The following is a 14815-nucleotide window of genomic DNA, read 5'->3' on the forward strand; positions in this document are numbered from 1 at the left end:
CTATCCCAAAACCCTATGATAGTTATGGTAAATTTAAAAACTTGTAAAATGCATGGACTAATATAATTTGAAAATTTCTTTCAATACATTAACTAAAAAATAATTTACACATAAAAATAAATGTTTCTTTAATGCTGTAGGCCTACATTGGCCACTATCGCTTAATCTACGCCACAGCATCCACATTGCAACAACACGTAACGGAATCATTGTTTTACTATTTGATACAGAACCACTGTTTTAAGATATTGCGCAACACACCCACACCTCACTCTTCCAGGACTACCGAGCAACTGGCCATTTATCCGACAAAGTGTCGTAAAGTGGGCGAGGACCACACATATGATAAGAATATCGTACGACACAGTGTCGTACGACCGAAATCGTATAGTGGGCGAGAGGCCTTAGAGGGATTGTCAGTAGTCAGTGTTGATGTGTAGACTGTCTAGGGAACGAGAAAGACAACGTTGTATGAGAGATAGAGATGAGGATATGTCTGTGATCTTCAACGCGACTTGTTTTGTTTTTATGCCTTCGATTCATTTCAACCAAATGAGTGAACTCTAAATACATAGTTGGAGTGGTCATGAAGAACTGAAGAGCTAATTTATTTCTTATATCACAAAAAGAAGTAGAGTACGTTTTAAAGACCATTAATTTCCAACTAAATTAATATATTTTTGCAAGCCTAAAAACTATTTCAATGATGCCAAAGGGAGTCAACGATTTTAAAGTAAAGTGAATGTAACAAGCCTTTGTTGAAATGTCGGCGTGGCGACAAAATGTGCAGAATGTACCTGTAGATGCATTAATAATAAAATTACTATGCCGACTTGTTAGTTGTTGCGACTTTCGTTAAAAACAATAAATGCTGTACCAATGTAAGACTTAAGACTCAAGAGATTCTCGAGTAATAGTATATTTCATTACTAGGACCGAAAGTGGCATTTTCCGTCGCGCGCTCAAGTTTTTGTGTGAGGCGAAGCCGAACACAGGGAACCCCAATTTCACGTGCGAGGCGAAGCCGAGTATGTGAGAGCTATTTTCACGTACGAGGCGAAGCCGAGGACGGGAATAATGGAGCAAGTGCCGGATAATAACTTTCGGTACGAGTTATGAACGATACTTTTCATCACGACGCAAAAATACACAAACACAGAATAGCAGACCTCAGTAATATTGAAACAATTTTATTTCTCAATTAATTTGATTGAACATCAAAATAAAATAAAACCTTCTAAAAAGAAACCTACGTATATTTCTCAATAAATTTTGTTTAAACATCAAAATAAAAGAATAATACAACTTTTAAAAATACATACAGCTGATTAAAATCATTAAATTAAACCGTAACAAAACACTAGCGCGCGTAGTGAATAAATGGAGAACTAATTGAGAGCGAGGGAAAGTAAATTTAGAGCGAGGGAAAATCAGCTGATTGATTTTCCCTCGCCCTAAATTATAGCTTGGGAAACGACTACTTTCATTGATGTCAGCTGTTATCGAAAATAGTTACTTTCGTTAAGGAGTGATGAAAATACAATTTCAACTTCAACCTTGGGGAACGTAGATACTGCAGTCTTGGTTCTCTCTTGTCATACAAAGTACCAGGAGAACAGAGAGTGCTAGGAAGATTTGCCAGTGACTAGCCTCTGTGTTGTAGTGTTTCTCTGTAAAGTGAGATTTGTATTCCTGTCCACCTCTAGTGCCCTGGTAGTAAAGCGGCAACGGACGTGTTTCTTGGTTTAACATTTTTTTGAAGGGTGTCTCTGACAGGTTTGTAGCTCAGAGGGCCCCAGGCCCCAGAGCAATCCCTCAATAGCAGCAATATTATTTTTCTCAAGACTAAGTATTGAAATATTTCTACATAAACTTTAGTATTGATATTGATTTTCTACCAGCTCAATAACTTTAGTAAAAGGCGGTTGGTTTGTTCTGGTGTGCTCGGCTGTATGGTAGGAGTGGTGTCAATGATGAAGAATGGACAACACCACATGTTGTTACGGTGACGGCGGACACCGGTCGGTACACTGTGGACAAGCATAAAACCTTATAGCTAGTAGTGTAACACAATTGCTACACTGTGTATCTAGGTTAGTTTAATGTACGGATCTAGCTGATATATTAGAGAGAACTTTTGTAAAAGGCGGTTGGTTTGTTCTGGAGTGCTGGGCTGTATGGTAGGAGTGGTGTCAATGATGAAGAATGGACAGAAGAATGGACAACACCACATGTTGTTACGGTGACGGTGGACACCGGTCGGTACACTGTGGACAAGCATAAAACCTTATAGCTAGTAGTGTAACACCATTGCTACACTGTGTATCTAGATTAGTTTAACGTACGGATCTAGCTGATATATTAGAGAGAACTTTTGTAAAAGGCGGTTGGTTTGTTCTGGTGTGCTGGGCTGTATGGTAGGAGTGGTGTCAATGATGAAGAATGGACAACACTACATGTTGTTACACTAAACACATTCATAGTCTGGCTACTGTCCTACGGCTTGAGGTGTAATGTTGTGCAATATGTTGAGTTCATTTGGAATTATACACCACAGAATACTGTGCGACCGGTCGGTACACTGTGGACAAGCATAAAACCTTGTAGCTAATAGTGTAACACCATTGCTACACTGTGTATCTAGGTTAGTTTAATGTACGGATCTAGCTGATATATTAGAGAGAACTTTTGTAAAAGGTTGTTGGTTTGTTCTGGTGTGCTGGGCTGTATGGTAGGAGTGGTGTCAATGATGAAGAATGAACAACACCACATGTTGTTACGGTGACGGTGGACACCGGTCGGTACACTGTGGGCAAGCATAAAACCTTATAGCTAGTAGTGTAACACCATTGCTACACTGTGTATCTAGATTAGTTTAACGTACGGATCTAGCTGATATATTAGAGAGAACTTTTGTAAAAGGCGGTTGGTTTGTTCTAGTGTGCTGGGCTGTATGGCAGGAGTGGTGTCAATGATGAAAAATGGACAACACCACATGTTGTTACACTAAATACATTCATAGTCTAGCTACTGTCCTACGGCTTGAGGTGTAATGTTGTGCAATATGTTGAGTTCATTTGGAATTATACACCACAGAATACTGTGCGACCGGTCGGTACACTTTGGACATTTCCATAAAACCTTATAGCTCATAGTGTAACACTGTAACTAGATTATGTATTTAGACTAGTTAAATGTACAGATCTTGCCGCTTTGTTAGAGAATGTTTGTAAAAGGTTATTGCTCAGTTCTGGTGTGCTGGGTGTAAAACTGGCTATTGTGCACGACTCGACCCAAGGGCTGTCGCTGTCACTTAGTCAGGCTGCTGTTACTGTGTGTCTGATACAGAATGCACCAAGGTGTATTTTCCCTGTCAGCACCAGTGACGGTGGACACCGGTCGGTACACTGTGGACAATCATAAAACCTTATAGCTAGTAGTGTAACACAATTGCTACACTGTGTATCTAGGTTAGTTTAATGAACGGATCTAGCTGATATATTAGAGAGAACTTTTGTAAAAGGCGGTTGGTTTGTTCTGGTGTGCTGGGCTGTATGGTAGGAGTGGTGTCAATGATGAAGAATGGACAACACTACATGTTGTTACACTAAACACATTCATAGTCTGGCTACTGTCCTACGGCTTGAGTTGTAATGTTGTGCAATATGTTGAGTTCATTTGGAATTATACACCACAGAATACTGTGCGACCGGTCGGTACACTTTGGACATTGCTATAAAACCTTATAGCTCATAGTGTAACACTGTCACTAGATTATGTATTTAGACCAGTTAAATGTACAGATCATGCCGCTGTGTTAGAGAATGTTTGTAAAAGGTTATTGCTCCGTTCTGGTGTGCTGGGTGTAAAACTGGCTATTGTGCACGACTCGACCCAAGGGCTGTCGCTGTCACTTAGTCGGGCTGCTGTTACTGTGTGTCTGATACAGAGTGCACCAAGGTGTATTTTCCCTGTCAGCACCAGTGACGGTGGACACCGGTCGGTACACTGTGGACAAGCATAAAACCTTATAGCTAGTAGTGTAACACAATTGCTACACTGTGTATCTAGGTTAGTTTAATGAACGGATCTAGCTGATATATTAGAGAGAACTTTTGTAAAAGGTTGTTGGTTTGTTCCGGTGTACTGGGCTGTGCGGTATGAGCGGTGTCAATGATGAAAAATGGACAACACCACATGTTGTTACACTAAACACATTCATAGTCTGGCTACTGTCCTACGGCTTGAGGTGTAATGTTGTGCAATATGTTGAGTTCATTTGGAATTATACACCACAGAATACTGTGCGACCGGTCGGTACACTGTGGACAAGCATAAAACCTTGTAGCTAGTAGTGTAACACCATTGCTACATACAGAGTGCACCAAGGTGTATTTTCCCTGTCAGCACCAGTGACGGTGGACACCGGTCGGTACACTGTGGACAATCATAAAACCTTATAGCTAGTAGTGTAACACAATTGCTACACTGTGTATCTAGGTTAGTTTAATGTACGGATCTAGCTGATATATTAGAGAGAACTTTTGTAAAAGGCGGTTGGTTTGTTCTGGTGTGCTGGGCTGTATGGTAGGAGTGGTGTCAATGATGAAGAATGGACAACACTACATGTTGTTACACTAAACACATTCATAGTCTGGCTACTGTCCTACGGCTTGAGGTGTAATGTTGTGCAATATGTTGAATTCATTTGGAATTATACACCACAGAATACTGTGCGACCGGTCGGTACACTTTGGACATTGCTATAAAACCTTATAACTCATAGTGTAACACTGTTACTAGATTATGTATTTAGACTAGTTAAATGTACAGATCATGCCGCTGTGTTAGAGAATGTTTGTAAAAGGTTGTTGTTCCGTTCTGGTGTGCTGGGTGTAAAACTAGCTATTGTGCACGACTCGACCCAAGGGCTGTCGCTGTCACTTAGTCGGGCTGCTGTTACTGTGTGTCTGATACAGAGTGCACCAAGGTGTATTTTCCCTGTCAGCACCAGTGACGGTGGACACCGGTCGGTACACTGTGGCCAAGCATAAAACCTTATAGCTAGTAGTGTAACACCATTGCTACACTGTGTATCTAGGTTAGTTAAATGTACGGATCTAGCTGATATATTAGAGAGAACTTTTGTAAAAAGTTGTTCGTTTGTTCTGTTGTACTGGGCTGTATGGTAGGAGTGGTGTCAATGATGAAGAATGGAAACACCACATGTTGTTACACTAAACACATTCATAGTCTGGCTACTGTCCTACGGCTTGAGGTGTAATGTTGTGCAATATGTTGAGTTCATTTGGAATTATACACCACAGAATACTGTGCGACCGGGTCGGTACACTGTGGACAAGCATAAAACCTTATAGCTAGTAGTGTAACACAATTGCTACACTGTGTATCTAGGTTAGTTTAATGAACGGATCTAGCTGATATATTAGACAGAACTTTTGTAAAAGGTTGTTGGTTTGTTCCGGTGTACTGTGCTGTGCGGTATGAGCAGTGTCAATGATGAAAAATGGACAACACCACATGTTGTTACACTAAACACATTCATAGTCTGGCTACTGTCCTACGGCTTGAGGTGTAATGTTGTGCAATATGTTGAGTTCATTTGGAATTATACACCACAGAATACTGTGCGACCGGTCGGTACACTGTGGACAAGCATAAAACCTTATAGCTAGTAGTGTAACACCATTGCTACACTGTGTATCTAGGTTAGTTTAATGTACGGATCTAGCTGATATATTAGAGAGAACTTTTGTAAAAGGCGGTTGGTTTGTTCTGGTGTGCTGGGCTGTATGGTAGGAGTGGTGTCAATGATGAAGAATGGACAACACTACATGTTGTTACACTAAACACATTCATAGTCTGGCTACTGTCCTACGGCTTGAGGTGTAATGTTGTGCAATATGTTGAGTTCATTTGGAATTATACACCACAGAATACTGTGTGACCGGTCGGTACACTTTGGACATTACTATAAAACCTTATAGCTCATAGTGTAACACTGTCACTAGATTATGTATTTAGACCAGTTAAATGTACAGATCATGCCGCTGTGTTAGAGAATGTTTGTAAAAGGTTATTGCTCCGTTCTGGTGTGCTGGGTGTAAAACTGGCTATTGTGCACGACTCGACCCAAGGGCTGTCGCTGTCACTTAGTCGGGCTGCTGGTACTGTGTGTCTGATACAGAATGCACCAAGGTGTATTTTCCCTGTCAGCACCAGTGACGGTGGACACCGGTCGGTACACTGTGGACAAGCATAAAACCTTATAGCTAGTAGTGTAACACAATTGCTACACTGTGTATCTAGGTTAGTTTAATGAACGGATCTAGCTGATATATTAGAGAGAACTTTTGTAAAAGGTTGTTGGTTTGTTCCGGTGTACTGGGCTGTGCGGTATGAGCGGTGTCAATGATGAAAAATGGACAACACCACATGTTGTTACACTAAACACATTCATAGTCTGGCTACTGTCCTACGGCTTGAGGTGTAATGTTGTGCAATATGTTGAGTTCATTTGGAATTATACACCACAGAATACTGTGCGACCGGTCGGTACACTGTGGACAAGCATGAAACCTTGTAGCTAGTAGTGTAACACCATTGCTACACTGTGTATCTAGGTTAGTTTAATGTACGGATCTAGCTGATATATTAGAGAGAACTTTTGTAAAAAGTTGTTGGTTTGTTCTGTTGTACTGGGCTGTATGGTAGGAGTGGTGTCAATGATGAAGAATGGACAACACCACATGTTGTTACACTAAACACATTCATAGTCTGGCTACTGTCCTACTACGGCTTGAGGTGTAATGTTGTGCAATATGTTGAGTTCATTTGGAATTATACACCACAGAATACTGTGCGACCGGTCGGTACACTGTGGACAAGCATAAAACCTTATAGCTAGTAGTGTAACACCATTGCTACACTGTGTATCTAGGTTAGTTTAATGTACGGATCTAGCTGATATATTAGAGAGAACTTTTGTAAAAGGCGGTTGGTTTGTTCTGGTGTGCTGGGCTGTATGGTAGGAGTGGTGTCAATGATGAAGAATGGACAACACTACATGTTGTTACACTAAACACATTCATAGTCTGGCTACTGTCCTACGGCTTGAGGTGTAATGTTGTCCACACAAACGTAAAAGGTTATTGCTCCGTTCTGGTGTGCTGGGTGTAAAACTGGCTATTGTGCACGACTCGACCCAAGGGCTGTCGCTGTCACTTAGTCGGGCTGCTGGTACTGTGTGTCTGATACAGAATGCACCAAGGTGTATTTTCCCTGTCAGCACCAGTGACGGTGGACACCGGTCGGTACACTGTGGACAATCATAAAACCTTATAGCTAGTAGTGTAACACAATTGCTACACTGTGTATCTAGGTTAGTTTAATGAACGGATCTAGCTGATATATTAGAGAGAACTTTTGTAAAAGGCGGTTGGTTTGTTCTGGTGTGCTGGGCTGTATGGTAGGAGTGGTGTCAATGATGAAGAATGGACAACACTACATGTTGTTACACTAAACACATTCATAGTCTGGCTACTGTCCTACGGCTTGAGGTGTAATGTTGTGCAATATGTTGAGTTCATTTGGAATTATACACCACAGAATACTGTGTGACCGGTCGGTACACTTTGGACATTACTATAAAACCTTATGGCTCATAGTGTAACACTGTCACTAGATTATGTATTTAGACCAGTTAAATGTACAGATCATGCCGCTGTGTTAGAGAATGTTTGTAAAAGGTTATTGCTCCGTTCTGGTGTGCTGGGTGTAAAACTGGCTATTGTGCACGACTCGACCCAAGGGCTGTCGCTGTCACTTAGTCGGGCTGCTGTTACTGTGTGTCTGATACAGAATGCACCAAGGTGTATTTTCCCTGTCAGCACCAGTGACGGTGGACACCGGTCGGTACACTGTGGACAAGCATAAAACCTTATAGCTAGTAGTGTAACACAATTGCTACACTGTGTATCTAGGTTAGTTTAATGAACGGATCTAGCTGATATATTAGAGAGAACTTTTGTAAAAGGTTGTTGGTTTGTTCCGGTGTACTGGGCTGTGCGGTATGAGCGGTGTCAATGATGAAAAATGGACAACACCACATGTTGTTACACTAAACACATTCATAGTCTGGCTACTGTCCTACGGCTTGAGGTGTAATGTTGTGCAATATGTTGAGTTCATTTGGAATTATACACCACAGAATACTGTGCGACCGGTCGGTAAACTGTGGACAAGCATAAAACCTTGTAGCTAGTAGTGTAACACCATTGCTACATACAGAGTGCACCAAGGTGTATTTTCCCTGTCAGCAACAGTGACGGTGGACACCGGTCGGTACACTGTGGACAATCATAAAACCTTATAGCTAGTAGTGTAACACCATTGCTACACTGTGTATCTAGGTTAGTTTAATGTACGGATCTAGCTGATATATTAGAGAGAACTTTTGTAAAAGGCGGTTGGTTTGTTCTGGTGTGCTGGGCTGTATGGTAGGAGTGGTGTCAATGATGAAGAATGGACAACACTACATGTTGTTACACTAAACACATTCATAGTCTGGCTACTGTCCTACGGCTTGAGGTGTAATGTTGTGCAATATGTTGAGTTCATTTGGAATTATACACCACAGAATACTGTGCGACCGGTCGGTACACTTTGGACATTGCTATAAAACCTTATAACTCATAGTGTAACACTGTTACAAGATTATGTATTTAGACTAGTTAAATGTACAGATCATGCCGCTGTGTTAGAGAATGTTTGTAAATGGTTATTGTTCCGTTCTGGTGTGCTGGGTGTAAAACTAGCTATTGTGCACGACTCGACCCAAGGGCTGTCGCTGTCACTTAGTCGGGCTGCTGGTACTGTGTGTCTGATACAGAATGCACCAAGGTGTATTTTCCCTGTCAGCACCAGTGACGGTGGACACCGGTCGGTACACTGTGGACAATCATAAAACCTTATAGCTAGTAGTGTAACACAATTGCTACACTGTGTATCTAGGTTAGTTTAATGAACGGATCTAGCTGATATATTAGAGAGAACTTTTGTAAAAGGCGGTTGGTTTGTTCTGGTGTGCTGGGCTGTATGGTAGGAGTGGTGTCAATGATGAAGAATGGACAACACTACATGTTGTTACACTAAACACATTCATAGTCTGGCTACTGTCCTACGGCTTGAGGTGTAATGTTGTGCAATATGTTGAGTTCATTTGGAATTATACACCACAGAATACTGTGTGACCGGTCGGTACACTTTGGACATTACTATAAAACCTTATGGCTCATAGTGTAACACTGTCACTAGATTATGTATTTAGACCAGTTAAATGTACAGATCATGCCGCTGTGTTAGAGAATGTTTGTAAAAGGTTATTGCTCTGTTCTGGTGTGCTGGGTGTAAAACTGGCTATTGTGCACGACTCGACCCAAGGGCTGTCGCTGTCACTTAGTCGGGCTGCTGTTACTGTGTGTCTGATACAGAATGCACCAAGGTGTATTTTCCCTGTCAGCACCAGTGACGGTGGACACCGGTCGGTACACTGTGGACAAGCATAAAACCTTATAGCTAGTAGTGTAACACAATTGCTACACTGTGTATCTAGGTTAGTTTAATGAACGGATCTAGCTGATATATTAGAGAGAACTTTTGTAAAAGGTTGTTGGTTTGTTCCGGTGTACTGGGCTGTGCGGTATGAGCGGTGTCAATGATGAAAAATGGACAACACCACATGTTGTTACACTAAACACATTCATAGTCTGGCTACTGTCCTACGGCTTGAGGTGTAATGTTGTGCAATATGTTGAGTTCATTTGGAATTATACACCACAGAATACTGTGCGACCGGTCGGTACACTGTGGACAAGCATAAAACCTTGTAGCTAGTAGTGTAACACCATTGCTACATACAGAGTGCACCAAGGTGTATTTTCCCTGTCAGCAACAGTGACGGTGGACACCGGTCGGTACACTGTGGACAATCATAAAACCTTATAGCTAGTAGTGTAACACCATTGCTACACTGTGTATCTAGGTTAGTTTAATGTACGGATCTAGCTGATATATTAGAGAGAACTTTTGTAAAAGGCGGTTGGTTTGTTCTGGTGTGCTGGGCTGTATGGTAGGAGTGGTGTCAATGATGAAGAATGGACAACACTACATGTTGTTACACTAAACACATTCATAGTCTGGCTACTGTCCTACGGCTTGAGGTGTAATGTTGTGCAATATGTTGAGTTCATTTGGAATTATACACCACAGAATACTGTGCGACCGGTCGGTACACTTTGGACATTGCTATAAAACCTTATAACTCATAGTGTAACACTGTTACAAGATTATGTATTTAGACTAGTTAAATGTACAGATCATGCCGCTGTGTTAGAGAATGTTTGTAAATGGTTATTGTTCCGTTCTGGTGTGCTGGGTGTAAAACTAGCTATTGTGCACGACTCGACCCAAGGGCTGTCGCTGTCACTTAGTCGGGCTGCTGTTACTGTGTGTCTGATAAAGAATGCACCAAGGTGTATTTTCCCTGTCAGCACCAGTGACGGTGGACACCGGTCGGTACACTGTGGCCAAGCATAAAACCTTATAGCTAGTAGTGTAACACAATTGCTACACTGTGTATCTAGGTTAGTTAAATGTACGGATCTAGCTGATATATTAGAGAGAACTTTTGTAAAAAGTTGTTGGTTTGTTCTGTTGTACTGGGCTGTATGGTAGGAGTGGTGTCAATGATGAAGAATGGAAACACCACATGTTGTTACACTAAACACATTCATAGTCTGGCTATTGTCCTACGGCTTGAGGTGTAATGTTGTGCAATATGTTGAGTTCATTTGGAATTATACACCACAGAATACTGTGCGACCGGGTCGGTACACTGTGGACAAGCATAAAACCTTATAGCTAGTAGTGTAACACAATTGCTACACTGTGTATCTAGGTTAGTTTAATGAACGGATCTAGCTGATATATTAGAGAGAACTTTTGTAAAAGGTTGTTGGTTTGTTCCGGTGTACTGTGCTGTGCGGTATGAGCAGTGTCAATGATGAAAAATGGACAACACCACATGTTGTTACACTAAACACATTCATAGTCTGGCTACTGTCCTACGGCTTGAGGTGTAATGTTGTGCAATATGTTGAGTTCATTTGGAATTATACACCACAGAATACTGTGCGACCGGTCGGTACACTGTGGACAAGCATAAAACCTTATAGCTAGTAGTGTAACACCATTGCTACACTGTGTATCTAGGTTAGTTTAATGTACGGATCTAGCTGATATATTAGAGAGAACTTTTGTAAAAGGCGGTTGGTTTGTTCCGGTGTACTGGGCTGTATAGTAAGAGTGGTGTCAATGATGAAGAATGGACAACACCACATGTTGTTACACTAAACACATTCATAGTCTGGCTACTGTCCTACGGCTTGAGGTGTAATGTTGTGCAATATGTTGAGTTCATTTGGAATTATACACCACAGAATACTGTGCGACCGGTCGGTACACTGTGGACAAGCATAAAACCTTGTAGCTAGTAGTGTAACACCATTGCTACACTGTGTATCTAGGTTAGTTTAATGTACGGATCTAGCTGATATATTAGAGAGAACTTTTGTAAAAGGCGGTTGGTTTGTTCCGGTGTACTGGGCTGTATAGTAAGAGTGGTGTCAATGATGAAGAATGGACAACACCACATGTTGTTACACTAAACACATTCATAGTCTGGCTACTGTCCTACGGCTTGAGGTGTATTGTTGTGCAATATGTTGAGTTCATTTGGAATTATACACCACAGAATACTGTGCGACCTAAGTACACTTTGGACATTTCCATAAAACCTTATAGCTCATAGTTTTGTTAACTATAGACTACCGGTAAGCATTAAAATGCATAAACATACGCTTGTAAATTTAGTTACTATTCTTCGTAATGTAATGACATATTTGATGTAATAAAATGATAAATGCTAGAAACGCAGTATCTAGATCCCGTAAACTGATGCCGGCCGAGCTCCTAGCGCCAATGCCGCGCCAAGCGATTTTATGCCTATTTTTAATCGCTTAAAAATGATACAAGCAGACTCTGTATCAAAAAAAGCTTCAAATCAAAAAAGTTCCTCGCTTACTACATTTTTCATGTTTTTAATGGTGTTAAAAAACAATAATGATTTTTCATTTGCTTAAAGAAATTATAAAAAATATGTTAAGGTAAAAACTAACTACATAGTAATAAGCATTGGTTTTTCCAGAAAAATTATATATCAAGTTGAAATTTTTATGTTAACAAATAAATGTAGCAGAGCAGGTTGAGTGAATGTATGTTTGTGTAAAACAGAGAGGTTCATTCGGCCCAGTGTGAACTCAAGAACTTATTATCGTTCAAGGTTTTAAGTTGATATTTTATCTGCAACCGAAATAGTTACAGCAATCTCTGAAATAGCTTTCTGCTAACCGGCTGAATAATTCATTTGACTGCGAAAATACTGTTCTCTATATAGAGGCGATGGCGATGGCAAACAGCAGACTGGTTCTTTATACACCTGCATCAGAAACAAACATTAACTATCATCCACCTACTCATAGTGAAATAAGCGATGATGCATTCAGGAGGAGAATGAACGTTTCTAGAATAGAAAATGTTAAACCTATGGACATAGATTTTGACAATTGTGGAGCAAACATGAAATTAGAAAATGTTGAACCTATGGACATAGATTTTGACAATTGTGGAGCAAACATGCAATTAGAAAATGTTGAACCTATGGACATAGGTTTTGACAATTAATTGTGATGCAAACAGGCAATTAGAAAATGTTGAACCTATGGACATAGGTTTTGACAATTGTGATGCAAACAGGCAATTTGAAAATGTTGAACCTATGGACATAGATTTTGACAATTAATTGTGGAGCAAACAGGCAATTAGAAAATGTTGAACCTATGGACATAGATTTTGACAATTGTGGAGCAAACAGGCAATTAGAAAATGTTGAACCTATGGACATAGATTTTGACAATTGTGGAGCAAACAGGCAATTAGAAAATGTTGAACCTATGGACATAGATTTTGACAATTGTGGAGCAAACATGCAATTAGAAAATGTTGAACCTATGGACATAGGTTTTGACAATTAATTGTGATGCAAACAGGCAATTAGAAAATGTTGAACCTATGGACATAGGTTTTGACAATTGTGATGCAAACAGGCAATTTGAAAATGTTGAACCTATGGACATAGATTTTGACAATTAATTGTGGAGCAAACAGGCAATTAGAAAATGTTGAACCTATGGACATAGATTTTGACAATTGTGGAGCAAACAGGCAATTAGAAAATGTTGAACCTATGGACATAGATTTTAACAATTATGGAGAAAACAGGCAATTTTCGTCCGGAGCTAGTGTTCTCGGACTTATTGATGTGAACTTTGACGTTGTCTTGCCACACTTTATTCCAATCTGCGGATTTCAGAGCCGAACCAACTTCGTTTTCAAAGGGGAAATGAATTTAACCTCTACATACAGTACCTGTGAATGTTCAAATTCAAGACTTGATTAGGAGATTTAACGAACTCCGTATTCGTGAAACAGACGTTTTTGCTGGCGAACCGATGGATGTCGATTAATGTAACCCTAATAAAAATCATTGGGTTACCATGCTAACATAGCTCAGCTGGTATACGAAACGTTGATCTTGCCATCGAATATCTCACATGTAAACCTGTTTTACAATAATTGCTTGCATGTGTGTTACTGGTTCTACAATTGACTATATTGGTCAATGACTAACTGACATGATCTATTACATGCATTACATGCATGATGTTTAATGATCTAATAAATATATCAATATGTTCTACACTCTACAATATCTTTGAAATTTCACGAAACATTTGTGTTTCAGAAATAGAACTACACTTCTATTTTATGTCACTGATGTATTGGTAATTATTTTCAACGACTGTGAAAATTAAATTAATTTGAAGAGCTCCAAACAAACAAATTCTTTTATCAAAGTTCTGTAAGTGGAGTAAATACCATGGACTTTATAAATCAATACAACATACGTATAAAAGTTGTTATGAAGTGAATTTCAATATATATATATATAACCTGAAGATGTATTATTTGTTATGATTTAATTTAATTTAAAGTTAATTTCAACTTCATGTATATATGAACCGTGGATATATATAACCGTGGATATATATAACCGTGGATATATATAACCGTGGATATATATAACCGTGGGTATATATAACCGTGGATATATATAACCGTGGATATATATAACCGTGGGTATATATAACCGTGGATATATATAACCAGAAGATTTATTATTTGTTACGATTTAATTCAGAAGGCATAAGCAGATGCTTACCAAACAATATACCATGATTAGATTGAAGGTTGATTCTGCGACGACGATTTTTTTTATCGCAGCAACTAAAAATGGCAACTGGAGGCCGTGCCCTAACCTATTTCATGTTATAATAAAAATCATGTGATTTGACATTTCAATGCAGTAATGTCAAATGCGTGTAAGTATTCCACACTGGTTTAAAAATTAAATAGACAACATTCTGTAGAACCATGTTGCACTCTTGCAGATTTAGTTTTCTTAATTTTTAACTGTGTTGTAAATTGTGACAACTCTGTAACGAATCTTCAATGACGTCAACATCCCGTTTTAAATGTCTAAGCGATGAAATGGAAAGTAAAAGAGGGAAGAATCCGACAACAATGAAGAGATGTCACCGTGTCGGTGACAATCAGC

Source organism: Macrosteles quadrilineatus, unplaced genomic scaffold (assembly GCF_028750875.1).
Source record: "Macrosteles quadrilineatus isolate MER2022 unplaced genomic scaffold, UCM_ALF_1.0 Scaffold_8__2_contigs__length_117827958, whole genome shotgun sequence".
In the NCBI taxonomy this organism is placed as follows: Eukaryota; Metazoa; Arthropoda; class Insecta; order Hemiptera; family Cicadellidae; genus Macrosteles; species Macrosteles quadrilineatus.